Raw genomic sequence first — 14,946 nt, 5'->3', positions numbered from 1 at the left:
CAAACTGATATTACGGTGAATTAATCTCCAGAGATTATTGACTTTCTTTCTCGCCCCCCGTAGTGGCCAAAAAGTCTGGGAACTCAGATTAGTTCCTTTCTGACTATAGCTCTTGGGCATCTGCAGAAGTCCCAGACATGTGAAACCAAAGTTTGCGCATTTGTGGCAGTGGTGGGATTTGAACCCACGCCTCCAGAGAGACTGGAGCCTTAATCCAGCGCCTTAGACCACTCGGCCACACTACCCGGTATTACTGTGTTTAGCTGATGCCTACTCTTTGCTCTTAACTAAAAGCAGGCAAAGCAGACAAGGGCACATTTGAGGAGGATGTCAGGAAAAGTGATTGGTGTTCCCAGAGTTAAACTCTTCAGAAAGAATGGTAGGTGGTTTACAGCTTTGGCAGAGGATGGATTATGTACACAGGCACATAATATGCCTCTAGTGGTAACTCGGCAGTGGAGTGAGGTACATAGTGTTGAAGTTTCGGTACTGGAATTTGAAACCTAAAACCTCCACTGGCAGCGGTGGGATTCGAACCCACGCCTCCAGGGGAGACTGCGACCTGAACGCAGCGCCTTAGACCGCTTGGCCACGCTACCACAATCTGTAAAGAAGTACTTAATAGTTAATAGTTTGTTGATGACTTTCAATACAAGCCATGTTTCCAACTCATCCTACTTTTCTATCGTTTGTGAAGTGAGTCGTAAATCATGATTTAAATAGCTTGTTCGTGGTCTAATACATGTGTATAAGGCATATTTATAAAGCAGTGTTGGCAGTGGTGGCATTTGAGGCCACAACTCCATAAATACATAAACTACATGTATTTGCCATCAATAGGAAACATCATGAAATCGGAACGATAGCAGATTGACGTTGTGGTTAGTAAGTGCTGAGAACTAGAATGCATGATTTGCCAATAGAGATAGCAGAGGATGGTTTCGATCCATCGACCTCTGGGTTATGGGCCCAGCACGCTTCCGCTGCGCCACTCTGCTCTGAGTTATTATGCTAGATGGAAGTGGAACCTATACAATCTCTATAGATTAGGTATTTATGCAGTGCAAATTGTTAGCCAAATGTACAGAATGTATAGTCAAGTGAAACCTGAGGGTAGACATCCATTACGAGCAAACTGATATTACGGTGAATTAATCTCCAGAGATTATTGACTTTCTTTCTCGCCCCCCGTAGTGGCCAAAAAGTCTGGGAACTCAGATTAGTTCCTTTCTGACTATAGCTCTTGGGCATCTGCAGAAGTCCCAGACATGTGAAACCAAAGTTTGCGCATTTGTGGCAGTGGTGGGATTTGAACCCACGCCTCCAGAGAGACTGGAGCCTTAATCCAGCGCCTTAGACCACTCGGCCACACTACCCGGTATTACTGTGTTTAGCTGATGCCTACTCTTTGCTCTTAACTAAAAGCAGGCAAAGCAGACAAGGGCACATTTGAGGAGGATGTCAGGAAAAGTGATTGGTGTTCCCAGAGTTAAACTCTTCAGAAAGAATGGTAGGTGGTTTACAGCTTTGGCAGAGGATGGATTATGTACACAGGCACATAATATGCCTCTAGTGGTAACTCGGCAGTGGAGTGAGGTACATAGTGTTGAAGTTTCGGTACTGGAATTTGAAACCTAAAACCTCAACTGGCAGCGGTGGGATTCGAACCCACGCCTCCAGGGGAGACTGCGACCTGAACGCAGCGCCTTAGACCGCTTGGCCACGCTACCAAATTTGTAAAGAAGTACTTAATAGTTAATAGTTTGTTGATGACTTTCAATACAAGCCATGTTTCCAACTCATCCTACTTTTCTATCGTTTGTGAAGTGAGTCGTAAATCATGATTTAAATAGCTTGTTCGTGGTCTAATACATGTGTATAAGGCATATTTATAAAGCAGTGTTGGCAGTGGTGGCATTTGAGGCCACAACTCCATAAAGACATAAACTACATGTATTTGCCATCAATAGGAAACATCATGAAATCGGAACGATAGCAGATTGACGTTGTGGTTAGTAAGTGCTGAGAACTAGAATGCATGATTTGCCAATAGAGATAGCAGAGGATGGTTTCGATCCATCGACCTCTGGGTTATGGGCCCAGCACGCTTCCGCTGCGCCACTCTGCTCTGAGTTATTATGCTAGATGGAAGTGGAACCTATACAATCTCTATAGATTAGGTATTTATGCAGTGCAAATTGTTAGCCAAATGTACAGAATGTATAGTCAAGTGAAACCTGAGGGTAGACATCCATTACGAGCAAACTGATATTACGGTGAATTAATCTCCAGAGATTATTGACTTTCTTTCTCGCCCCCCGTAGTGGCCAAAAAGTCTGGGAACTCAGATTAGTTCCTTTCTGACTATAGCTCTTGGGCATCTGCAGAAGTCCCAGACATGTGAAACCAAAGTTTGCGCATTTGTGGCAGTGGTGGGATTTGAACCCACGCCTCCAGAGAGACTGGAGCCTTAATCCAGCGCCTTAGACCACTCGGCCACACTACCCGGTATTACTGTGTTTAGCTGATGCCTACTCTTTGCTCTTAACTAAAAGCAGGCAAAGCAGACAAGGGCACATTTGAGGAGGATGTCAGGAAAAGTGATTGGTGTTCCCAGAGTTAAACTCTTCAGAAAGAATGGTAGGTGGTTTACAGCTTTGGCAGAGGATGGATTATGTACACAGGCACATAATATGCCTCTAGTGGTAATTTGGCAGTGGAGTGAGGTAGTGTTGAAGTTTCGGTACTGGAATTTGGCACCTAAAACCTCAACTGGCAGCGGTGGGATTCGAACCCACGCCTCCAGGGGAGACTGCGACCTGAACGCAGCGCCTTAGACCGCTCGGCCACGCTACCACAATCTGTAAAGAAGTACTTAATAGTTAATAGTTTGTTGATGACTTTCAATACAAGCCATGTTTCCAACTCATCCTACTTTTCTATCGTTTGTGAAGTGAGTCGTAAATCATGATTTAAATAGCTTGTTCGTGGTCTAATACATGTGTATAAGGCATATTTATAAAGCAGTGTTGGCAGTGGTGGCATTTGAGGCCACAACTCCATAAAGACATAAACTACATGTATTTGCCATCAATAGGAAACATCATGAAATCGGAACGATAGCAGATTGATGTTGTGGTTACTAAGTGCTGAGAACTAGAATACATGATTTGCCAATAGAGATAGCAGAGGATGGTTTCGATCCATCTACCTCTGGGTTATGGGCCCAGCATGCTTCCGCTGCGCCACTCTGCTCTGAGTTATTATGCTAGATGGAAGTGGAACCTATACAATCTCTATAGATTAAGTATTTATGCAGTGCAAATTGTTAGCCAAATGTACAGAATGTATAGTCAAGTGAAACCTGAGGGTAGACATCCATTACGAGCAAACTGATATTACGGTGAATTAATCTCCAGAGATTATTGACTTTCTTTCTCGCCCCCCCTAGTGGCCAAAAAGTCTGGGAACTCAGATTAGTTCCTTTCTGACTATAGCTCTTGGGCATCTGCAGAAGTCCCAGACATGTGAAACCAAGTTTGCACATTTGTGGCAGTGGTGGGATTTGAACCCACGCCTCCAGAGAGACTGGAGCCTTAATCCAGCGCCTTAGACCACTCTGCCACACTACCCGGTATTACTGTGTTTAGCTGATGCCTACTCTTTGCTCTTAACTAAAAGCAGGCAAAGCAGACAAGGGCACATTTGAGGAGGATGTCAGGAAAAGTGATTGGTGTTCCCAGAGTTAAACTCTTCAGAAAGAATGGTAGGTGGTTTACAGCTTTGGCAGAGGATGGATTATGTACACAGGCACATAATATGCCTCTAGTGGTAACTCGGCAGTGGAGTGAGGTAGTGTTGAAGTTTCGGTACTGGAATTGGCACCTAAAACCTCAACTGGCAGCGGTGGGATTCGAACCCACGCCTCCAGGGGAGACTGCAACCTGAACGCAGTGCCTTAGACCGCTCGGCCACGCTACCACAATCTGTAAAGAAGTACTTAATAGTTAATAGTTTGTTGATGACTTTCAATACAAGCCATGTTTCCAACTCATCCTACTTTTCTATCGTTTGTGAAGTGAGTCGTAAATCATGATTTAAATAGCTTGTTCGTGGTCTAATACATGTGTATAAGGCATATTTATAAAGCAGTGTTGGCAGTGGTGGCATTTGAGGCCACAACTCCATAAAGACATAAACTACATGTATTTGCCATCAATAGGAAACATCATGAAATCGGAACGATAGCAGATTGACGTTGTGGTTACTAAGTGCTGAGAACTAGAATACATGATTTGCCAATAGAGATAGCAGAGGATGGTTTCGATCCATCGACCTCTGGGTTATGGGCCCAGCATGCTTCCGCTGCGCCACTCGGCTCTGAGTTATTATGCTAGATGGAAGTGGAACCTATACAATCTCTATAGATTAGGTATTTATGCAGTGCAAATTGTTAGCCAAATGTACAGAATGTATAGTCAAGTGAAACCTGAGGGTAGACATCCATTACGAGCAAACTGATATTACGGTGAATTAATCTCCAGAGATTATTGACTTTCTTTCTCGCCCCCCGTAGTGGCCAAAAAGTCTGGGAAATCAGATTAGTTCCTTTCTGACTATAGCTCTTGGGCATCTGCAGAAGTCCCAGACATCATGTGAAACCAAAGTTTGCGCATTTGTGGCAGTGGTGGGATTTGAACCCACGCCTCCAGAGAGACTGGAGCCTTAATCCAGCGCCTTAGACCACTCGGCCACACTACCCGGTATTACTGTGTTTAGCTGATGCCTACTCTTTGCTCTTAACTAAAAGCAGGCAAAGCAGACAAGGGCACATTTGAGGAGGATGTCAGGAAAAGTGATTGGTGTTCCCAGAGTTAAACTCTTCAGAAAGAATAGTAGGTGGTTTACAGCTTTGGCAGAGGATGGATTATGTACACAGGTACATAATATGCCTCTAGTGGTAACTCGGCAGTGGAGTGAGGTAGTGTTGAAGTTTCGGTACTGGAATTTGGCACCTAAAACCTCAACTGGCAGCAGTGGGATTCGATCCCACGCCTCCAGGGGAGACTGCGACCTGAACACAGGGCCTTAGACCGCTCGGTCACGCTACCACAATCTGTAAAGAAGTACTTAATAGTTAATAGTTTGTTAATGACTTTCAATACAAGCCATGTTTCCAACTCATCCTATTTTTCTATCGTTTGTGAAGTGAGTCGTAAATCATGATTTAAATACCTTGTTCGTGGTCTAATACATGTGTATAAGGCATATTTATAAAGCAGTGTTGGCAGTGGTGGCATTTGAGGCCACAACTCCATAAAGACATAAACTACATGTATTTGCCATCAATAGGAAACATCATGAAATCGGAACGATATCAGATTGACGTGGTTAGTAAGTGCTGAGAACTAGAATGCATGTGTTGGAATAATGATCTGAATTGTGTATATATATATATTTTATTATTGATAACTCTTATTGTGAAGTACACCAGACAGGAAGTGCTTGTTACTATGTGTATATAAACCGGTGTAAATAAATCTGTCAGAGACCTGTGACGTACTGATCCAGCAACACTACAGCTGATGCCTCCTGGTGTGTTTATTTATTTACTTCAGCAGTGTTATTCCTCCGTCTATATTTCTTCACTTTATATTTCTGGTACAACACGCTATTACAGCTGTGAAACTCAACAGGTTATGGGCCCAGAGAGACCGGATTTATTTACGAGGTGAAAAGTTTGTTGTCGGCGTGCTTTGCCAAGCTAGTCTCGAGTTAGGCTGTGCAGCAGAAGGAAAGTGCAACTGACCGGCGAGGGACTGTGAGCGTTGGTTGCGGTAGGATGTGCTACAGATGCGGTGTGAGAGGGCACATAGCTAAAATGTGCGATCGCCAGGAGTGGTGCGAATACTGTCAACGTTCTACACACCGGTACGCGGTCTGCAGAAGGAGGAGACAACAGCGGCGAGATGAGGCACGGAGAGTGTCGGAGAAGAAGAACAACAGCGAGCACGAGTACTCATTCGGGGTGAGAGACTGTGATGCCGAAGTTCAACAAGTGAGAGCCGAACGAGGACATCGTGATCGTGTGAGACAGACGGGTCTGATGGTCGACACAGGAGCGACTTCCCATGTCATCACAGACATCACAAAGTTCACAAGTTTCGACGGCAGTTTCCAGCCTAAAGAACACTGTATGGAGTTGGCTGACGGCACGAGATGCCATGGAGTGGCGGAGCGCAGAGGAGATGCAAAAGTGATTCTGATCGACAGCAGGGGGCAGCGCCACACAACTACCCTGAGACATGCGTTGTACATTCCTACATATCCACAGGACATGTTTTCGGTGCAAGCAGCAACCACCAGAGGTGCCACTGTCATTTTCCAGAAAGGTAAAAATTTTCTGAAGTGCAGAGATACGAGGTTCAAAATATATTTGTACAACAAACTGTATTATTTGAACACTGTGAATGACCAGAAATGTATGGCTAATGGTAATGGTAAAGTGCAGACGCACAGGTTGAAGTGTGTGACCCCACCCATTGTAGAGCAACAGACACCGACTGCAATGCCCATTGTTAATGTTAATGATGATGATGATGATGATTATTTTGATGTGCCGAGATGGAGGAGTAGGTCTAAGAGAAATGCTCCACTCCTACCACGAGGGCAGGTTCAGCAGCAAGTGCACGAGGCTGTAGTAGCTACACCTCAGGCAAACCAGACTGTGCAGTCAGATGAGGGCCAGGCTAAAAATGAGGCTAAACAGCAGACACGTTACCCTCCCAGAGTGAGGATGAAGCCAGCCTATTTGAGTGACTATGTAACTGTCAGTGCAGAAAAGGTCCCGAAGAACATGGACTATTCCTACAGCTACAGGTTACGAGTCAGACAGCCAGAGGGCAAGAAAACAGTGGGGGAAGCAAGCAAGAAAGCAGTGGGGGACAGAAACGGGATGGTGCAATATTATTGGACTAAACATCACACTAGTACTCAAAACCCAGCTATGCAAAAGAAGATGAGAACACAAAAGAAACCAAAGAGAAAGAAATATTCATTTGTGTTTGAGTGATCTGATTTTGTGATTTATTTAATCTGCTATTTATTATTGAGTATTTGAAAAGAAAATATGCATTTGAAGAAGAGTAATGACAACATGATGACGGATGTCAAAGGTTTAACTTGAGTGTGTTACAGAAGTGTTAAAGATGTGTTTGAAGAGACATATGCATTTTGTATTCTATTGTGAAAAGAAGAGAGGGGAGAAAAATGTGTATATAAGAGATGTATGAAAAAGAAAATATATCCAATGTGAGATCAAGTGGGGGTGTTGGAATAATGATCTGAATTGTGTATATATATATTTTATTATTGATAACTCTTATTGTGAAGTACACCAGACAGGAAGTGCTTGTTACTATGTGTATATAAACCGGTGTAAATAAATCTGTCAGAGACCTGTGACGTACTGATCCAGCAACATTACAGCTGATGCCTCCTGGTGTGTTTATTTATTTACTTCAGCAGTGTTATTCCTCCGTCTATATTTCTTCACTTTATATTTCTGGTACAACACGCTATTACAGCTGTGAAACTCAACAGCATGATTTGCCAATAGAGATAGCAGAGGATGGTTTCGATCCATCGACCTCTGGGTTATGGGCCCAGCACGCTTCCGCTGCGCCACTCTGCTCTGAGTTATTATGCTAGATGGAAGTGGAACCTATACAATCTCTATAGATTAGGTATTTATGCAGTGCAAATTGTTAGCCAAATGTACAGAATGTATAGTCAAGTGAAACCTGAGGGTAGACATCCATTACGAGCAAACTGATATTACGGTGAATTAATCTCCAGAGATTATTGACTTTCTTTCTCGCCCCCCGTAGTGGCCAAAAAGTCTGGGAACTCAGATTAGTTCCTTTCTGACTATAGCTCTTGGGCATCTGCAGAAGTCCCAGACATGTGAAACCAAAGTTTGCGCCTTTGTGGCAGTGGTGGGATTTGAACCCACGCCTCCAGAGAGACTGGAGCCTTAATCCAGCGCCTTAGACCACTCGGCCACACTACCCGGTATTACTGTGTTTAGCTGATGCCTACTCTTTGCTCTTAACTAAAAGCAGGCAAAGCAGACAAGGGCACATTAGAGGATGTCAGGAAAAGTGATTGGTGTTCCCAGAGTTAAACTCTTCAGAAAGAATGGTAGGTGGTTTACAGCTTTGGCAGAGGATGGATTATGTACACAGGCACATAATATGCCTCTAGTGGTAATTTGGCAGTGGAGTGAGGTAGTGTTGAAGTTTCGGTACTGGAATTTGGAACCTAAAACCTCAACTGGCAGCGGTGGGATTCGAACCCACGCCTCCAGGGGAGACTGTGACCTGAACGCAGCGCCTTAGACCGCTCGGCCACGCTACCACAATCTGTAAAGAAGTACTTAATAGTTAATAGTTTGTTGATGACTTTCAATACAAGCCATGTTTCCAACTCATCCTACTTTTCTATCGTTTGTGAAGTGAGTCGTAAATCATGATTTAAATAGCTTGTTCGTGGTCTAATACATGTGTATAAGGCATATTTATGAAGCAGTGTTGGCAGTGGTGGCATTTGAGGCCACAACTCCATAAAGACATAAACTACATGTATTTGCCATCAATAGGAAACATCATGAAATCGGAACGATAGCAGATTGACGTTGTGGTTACTAAGTGCTGAGAACTAGAATACATGATTTGCCAATAGAGATAGCAGAGGATGGTTTCGATCCATCTACCTCTGGGTTATGGGCCCAGCATGCTTCCGCTGCGCCACTCTGCTCTGAGTTATTATGCTAGATGGAAGTGGAACCTATACAATCTCTATAGATTAGGTATTTATGCAGTGCAAATTGTTAGCCAAATGTACAGAATGTATAGTCAAGTGAAACCTGAGGGTAGACATCCATTACGAGCAAACTGATATTACGGTGAATTAATCTCCAGAGATTATTGACTTTCTTTATGGCCCCCCCTAGTGGCCAAAAAGTCTGGGAACTCAGATTAGTTCCTTTCTGACTATAGCTCTTGGGCATCTGCAGAAGTCCCAGACATGTGAAACCAAGTTTGCACATTTGTGGCAGTGGTGGGATTTGAACCCACGCCGCCAGAGAGACTGGAGCCTTAATCCAGCGCCTTAGACCACTCTGCCACACTACCCGGTATTACTGTGTTTAGCTGATGCCTACTCTTTGCTCTTAACTAAAAGCAGGCAAAGCAGACAAGGGCACATTTGAGGAGGATGTCAGGAAAAGTGATTGGTGTTCCCAGAGTTAAACTCTTCAGAAAGAATGGTAGGTGGTTTACAGCTTTGGCAGAGGATGGATTATGTACACAGGCACATAATATGCCTCTAGTGGTAACTCGGCAGTGGAGTGAGGTAGTGTTGAAGTTTCGGTACTGGAATTGGCACCTAAAACCTCAACTGGCAGCGGTGGGATTCGAACCCACGCCTCCAGGGGAGACTGCTACCTGAACGCAGTGCCTTAGAGCGCTGGGCCACGCTACCACAATCTGTAAAGAAGTACTTAATAGTTAATAGTTTGTTGATGACTTTCAATACAAGCCATGTTTCCAACTCATCCTACTTTTCTATCGTTTGTGAAGTGAGTCGTAAATCATGATTTAAATAGCTTGTTCGTGGTCTAATACATGTGTATAAGGCATATTTATAAAGCAGTGTTGGCAGTGGTGGCATTTGAGGCCACAACTCCATAAAGACATAAACTACATGTATTTGCCATCAATAGGAAACATCATGAAATCGGAACGATAGCAGATTGACGTTGTGGTTACTAAGTGCTGAGAACTAGAATACATGATTTGCCAATAGAGATAGCAGAGGATGGTTTCGATCCATCTACCTCTGGGTTATGGGCCCAGCATGCTTCCGCTGCGCCACTCTGCTCTGAGTTATTATGCTAGATGGAAGTGGAACCTATACAATCTCTATAGATTAGGTATTTATGCAGTGCAAATTGTTAGCCAAATGTACAGAATGTATAGTCAAGTGAAACCTGAGGGTAGACATCCATTACGAGCAAACTGATATTACGGTGAATTAATCTCCAGAGATTATTGACTTTCTTTCTCGCCCCCCCTAGTGGCCAAAAAGTCTGGGAACTCAGATTAGTTCCTTTCTGACTATAGCTCTTGGGCATCTGCAGAAGTCCCAGACATGTGAAACCAAGTTTGCACATTTGTGGCAGTGGTGGGATTTGAACCCACGCCTCCAGAGAGACTGGAGCCTTAATCCAGCGCCTTAGACCACTCTGCCACACTACCCGGTATTACTGTGTTTAGCAGATGCCTACTCTTTGCTCTTAACTAAAAGCAGGCAAAGCAGACAAGGGCACATTTGAGGAGGATGTCAGGAAAAGTGATTGGTGTTCCCAGAGTTAAACTCTTCAGAAAGAATGGTAGGTGGTTTACAGCTTTGGCAGAGGATGGATTATGTACACAGGCACATAATATGCCTCTAGTGGTAACTCGGCAGTGGAGTGAGGTACATAGTGTTGAAGTTTCGGTACTGGAATTTGAAACCTAAAACCTCAACTGGCAGCGGTGGGATTCGAACCCACGCCTCCAGGGGAGACTGCTACCTGAACGCAGCGCCTTAGACCACTCGGCCACGCTACCACAATCTGTAAAGAAGTACTTAATAGTTAATAGTTTGTTGATGACTTTCAATACAAGCCATGTTTCCAACTCATCCTACTTTTCTATCGTTTGTGAAGTGAGTCGTGAATCATGATTTAAATAGCTTGTTCGTGGTCTAATACATGTGTATAAGGCATATTTATAAAGCAGTGTTGGCAGTGGTGGCATTTGAGGCCACAACTCCATAAAGACATAAACTACATGTATTTGCCATCAATAGGAAACATCATGAAATCGGAACGATATCAGATTGACGTGGTTAGTAAGTGCTGAGAACTAGAATACATGATTTGCCAATAGAGATAGCAGAGGATGGTTTCGATCCATCGACCTCTGGGTTATGGGCCCAGCACGCTTCCGCTGCGCCACTCTGCTCTGAGTTATTATGCTAGATGGAAGTGGAACCTATACAATCTCTATAGATTAGGTATTTATGCAGTGCAAATTGTTAGCCAAATGTACAGAATGTATAGTCAAGTGAAACCTGAGGGTAGACACCCATTACGAGCAAACTGATATTATGGTGAATTCATCTCCAGAGATTATTGACTTTCTTTCTCGCCCCCCTAGTGGCCAAAAAGTCTGGGAACTCAGATTAGTTGCTTTCTGACTATAGCTCTTGGGCATCTGCAGAAGTCCCAGACATGTGAAACCAAAGTTTGCACATTTGTGGCAGTGGTGGGATTTGAACCCACGCCTCCAGAGAGACTGGAGCCTTAATCCAGCGCCTTAGACCACTCGGCCACACTACCCGGTATTACTGTGTTTAGCTGATGCCTACTCTTTGCTCTTAACTAAAAGCAGGCAAAGCAGACAAGGGCACATTTGAGGAGGATGTCAGGAAAAGTGATTGGTGTTCCCAGAGTTAAACTCTTCAGAAAGAATGGTAGGTGGTTTACAGCTTTGGCAGAGGATGGATTATGTACACAGGCACATAATATGCCTCTAGTGGTAACTCGGCAGTGGAGTGAGGTAGTGTTGAAGTTTCGGTACTGGAATTTGGCACCTAAAACCTCAACTGGCAGCGGTGGGATTCGAACCCACGCCTCCAGGGGAGACTGCGACCTGAACGCAGCGCCTTAGACCGCTCGGCCACGCTACCACAATATGTAAAGAAGTACTTAATAGTTAATAGTTTGTTGATGACTTTCAATACAAGCCATGTTTCCAACTCATCCTACTTTTCTATCGTTTGTGAAGTGAGTCGTGAATCATGATTTAAATAGCTTGTTCGTGGTCTAATACATGTGTATAAGGCATATTTATAAAGCAGTGTTGGCAGTGGTGGCATTTGAGGCCACAACTCCATAAAGACATAAACTACATGTATTTGCCATCAATAGGAAACATCATGAAATCGGAACGATAGCAGCTTGACGTTGTGGTTACTAAGTGCTGAGAACTAGAATACATGATTTGCCAATAGAGATAGCAGAGGATGGTTTCGATCCATCGACCTCTGGGTTATGGGCCCAGCACGCTTCCGCTGCGCCACTCTGCTCTGAGTTATTATGCTAGATGGAAGTGGAACATATACAATCTCTATAGATTAGGTATTTATGCAGTGCAAATTGTTAGCCAAATGTACAGAATGTATAGTCAAGTGAAACCTGAGGGTAGACATCCATTACGAGCAAACTGATATTACAGTGAATTAATCTCCAGAGATTATTGACATTCTTTCTCGCCCCCCCTAGTGGCCAAAAAGTCTGGGAACTCAGATTAGTTCCTTTCTGACTATAGCTCTTGGGCATCTGCAGAAGTCCCAGACATGTGAAACCAAAGTTTGCACATTTGTGGCAGTGGTGGGATTTGAACCCACGCCTCCAGAGAGACTGGAGCCTTAATCCAGCGCCTTAGACCACTCGGCCACACTACCCGTTATTACTGTGTTTAGCTGATGCCTACTCTTTGCTCTTAACTAAAAGCAGGCAAAGCAGACAAGGGCACATTTGAGGAGGATGTCAGGAAAAGTGATTGGTGTTCCCAGAGTTAAACTCTTCAGAAAGAATGGTAGGTGGTTTACAGCTTTGGCAGAGGATGGATTATGTACACAGGCACATAATATGCCTCTAGTGGTAACTCGGCAGTGGAGTGAGGTACATAGTGTTGAAGTTTCGGTACTGGAATTTGGCACCTAAAACCTCAACTGGCAGCAGTGGGATTCGAACCCACGCCTCCAGGGGAGACTGCGACCTGAACGCAGCGCCTTAGACCGCTCGGCCACTCTACCACAATCTGTAAAGAAGTACTTAATAGTTAATAGTTTGTTGATGACTTTCAATACAAGCCATGTTTCCAACTCATCCTACTTTTCTATTGTTTGTGAAGTGAGTCGTAAATCATGATTTAAATAGCTATTTCGTGGTCTAATACATGTGTATAAGGCATATTTATAAAGCAGTGTTGGCAGTGGTGGCATTTGAGGCCACAACTCCATAAAGACATAAACTACATGTATTTGCCATCAATAGGAAACATCATGAAATCGGAACGATAGCAGATTGACGTTGTGGTTACTAAGTGCTGAGAACTAGAATACATGATTTGCCAATAGAGATAGCAGAGGATGGTTTCGATCCATCTACCTCTGGGTTATGGGCCCAGCATGCTTCCGCTGCGCCACTCTGCTCTGAGTTATTATGCTAGATGGAAGTGGAACCTATACAATCTCTATAGATTAGGTATTTATGCAGTGCAAATTGTTAGCCAAATGTACAGAATGTATAGTCAAGTGAAACCTGAGGGTAGACATCCATTACGAGCAAACTGATATTACGGTGAATTAATCTCCAGAGATTATTGACTTTCTTTCTCGCCCCCCCTAGTGGCCAAAAAGTCTGGGAACTCAGATTAGTTCCTTTCTGACTATAGCTCTTGGGCATCTGCAGAAGTCCCAGACATGTGAAACCAAGTTTGCACATTTGTGGCAGTGGTGGGATTTGAACCCACGCCTCCAGAGAGACTGGAGCCTTAATCCAGCGCCTTAGACCACTCTGCCACACTACCCGGTATTACTGTGTTTAGCAGATGCCTACTCTTTGCTCTTAACTAAAAGCAGGCAAAGCAGACAAGGGCACATTTGAGGAGGATGTCAGGAAAAGTGATTGGTGTTCCCAGAGTTAAACTCTTCAGAAAGAATGGTAGGTGGTTTACAGCTTTGGCAGAGGATGGATTATGTACACAGGCACATAATATGCCTCTAGTGGTAACTCGGCAGTGGAGTGAGGTACATAGTGTTGAAGTTTCGGTACTGGAATTTGAAACCTAAAACCTCAACTGGCAGCGGTGGGATTCGAACCCACGCCTCCAGGGGAGACTGCTACCTGAACGCAGCGCCTTAGACCACTCGGCCACGCTACCACAATCTGTAAAGAAGTACTTAATAGTTAATAGTTTGTTGATGACTTTCAATACAAGCCATGTTTCCAACTCATCCTACTTTTCTATCGTTTGTGAAGTGAGTCGTGAATCATGATTTAAATAGCTTGTTCGTGGTCTAATACATGTGTATAAGGCATATTTATAAAGCAGTGTTGGCAGTGGTGGCATTTGAGGCCACAACTCCATAAAGACATAAACTACATGTATTTGCCATCAATAGGAAACATCATGAAATCGGAACGATATCAGATTGACGTGGTTAGTAAGTGCTGAGAACTAGAATACATGATTTGCCAATAGAGATAGCAGAGGATGATTTCGATCCATCGACCTCTGGGTTATGGGCCCAGCACGCTTCCGCTGCGCCACTCTGCTCTGAGTTATTATGCTAGATGGAAGTGGAACCTATACAATCTCTATAGATTAGGTATTTATGCAGTGCAAATTGTTAGCCAAATGTACAGAATGTATAGTCAAGTGAAACCTGAGGGTAGACACCCATTACGAGCAAACTGATATTATGGTGAATTAATCTCCAGAGATTATTGACTTTCTTTCTCGCCCCCCTAGTGGCCAAAAAGTCTGGGAACTCAGATTAGTTGCTTTCTGACTATAGCTCTTGGGCATCTGCAGAAGTCCCAGACATGTGAAACCAAAGTTTGCACATTTGTGGCAGTGGTGGGATTTGAACCCACGCCTCCAGAGAGACTGGAGCCTTAATCCAGCGCCTTAGACCACTCGGCCACACTACCCGGTATTACTGTGTTTAGCTGATGCCTACTCTTTGCTCTTAACTAAAAGCAGGCAAAGCAGACAAGGGCACATTTGAGGAGGATGTCAGGAAAAGTGATTGGTGTTCCCAGAGTTA

Source organism: Protomyctophum parallelum, assembly GCF_964188405.1.
Source record: "Protomyctophum parallelum genome assembly, chromosome: 1".
NCBI classification, from domain to species: domain Eukaryota; kingdom Metazoa; phylum Chordata; class Actinopteri; order Myctophiformes; family Myctophidae; genus Protomyctophum; species Protomyctophum parallelum.
The sequence above is the reverse complement of the archived record's forward strand: the minus strand, read 5'-3'. Positions refer to the sequence as shown.